General features: G+C 40.8%; 1 protein-coding gene across 2 annotated transcripts in view; it reads left to right on the forward strand.

Annotated features, from left to right (window-relative positions):
- The window catches only part of Atad5 (ATPase family AAA domain containing 5), a 47,922-nt gene that overhangs the window by 36,386 nt on the left and 10,453 nt on the right, over window positions 1–1,083 (forward strand). The window lies entirely within an intron of this gene.

Consider the following 1,083-nt stretch of genomic DNA (forward strand, 5'->3'; position numbering starts at 1 on the left):
CCTGGTCTACAGAGTGAGTTCCAGGACAGCCAGGGCTATACAGAGAAACCCTGTCTCAAAAACCCAAAAATAAAAAAAGATTCTACTTATGGAACTTTGCAATAGTTTTGTTTTTGTTTTTACTTAGGTCTAAAACCTCTATAGAACCAAACTCTCTAAGACATGGTTTATTTTCCTTATAGATGTCCAAACATTATTTATTCAAATACCTTATTTTTGTTTTGTTTTGAAATGAAGTCTTTGTATCCCTAGTTTTGTATTCCCTACTGCTTTGCAGGGTTGTATTTGTTGGTTTGTTTGTTATTTTCCAGACTTCACTTTGTTCTTTTTGTTTGTTTTGTTTTTTTATTTGTTTGTTTGTTTTTCGAGACAGGGTTTCTCTATGTAGCCCTGGATGTCCTGGAAGTCACTCTATAGACCAGGCTGGCCTCGAAGTCAGAAATCCCCCTGCCTCTGCCTCCCGAGTGCTGGGACTAAAGGCGTGCGCCACCACGCCCGGCAATGAGAATGTTGTATCCCCGAGACCCAGGGTTACAGGTGACAGGGAACCACTGTGAGGGTGCTGGGCACTGAACCCCTGGTCCCTGTGCTAGAACAAGTGTTCTTAACCTCTTAGCGATCTTCCACAGCACCTCCCCTCCATTTCATACTTTAACTAGGCATTGTGGTGCACACTTTTAATAGCAGCACTTGGGAAGCAAAGGCTATTTATTCTGTGTGTTTTTATGTTTATATGGGTGCACATGTGACCTGACAGATGTATGGAAGTCAAAGAACTTCCAGTTCATGGGTTACCTTTTTATTTTTATTGTAAGGTGAACATTTTTAATTTTAATGAAGTCAACTATATCAAGTTTTCTTTCATAATTTGTGGTTCTATATCCCATTTAAGCTTATAAAGATTCTACTTCCCAGGCAGTGGTGGCACACGCCTTTAATCCCAGCACTTGGAAGGCAGACACAGGTGAATTTCTGAGTTTGAGGCCAGCCTGGTCTACAGAGTGAGTTCCAGGACAGCCAGGGCTATACAGAGAAACCCTGTCTCAAAAACCCAAAAATAAAAAAAGATTCTACTTATGGAAC

The sequence above is a fragment of the Mus caroli genome, chromosome 11 (assembly GCF_900094665.2).
Source record: "Mus caroli chromosome 11, CAROLI_EIJ_v1.1, whole genome shotgun sequence".
In the NCBI taxonomy this organism is placed as follows: domain Eukaryota; kingdom Metazoa; phylum Chordata; class Mammalia; order Rodentia; family Muridae; genus Mus; species Mus caroli.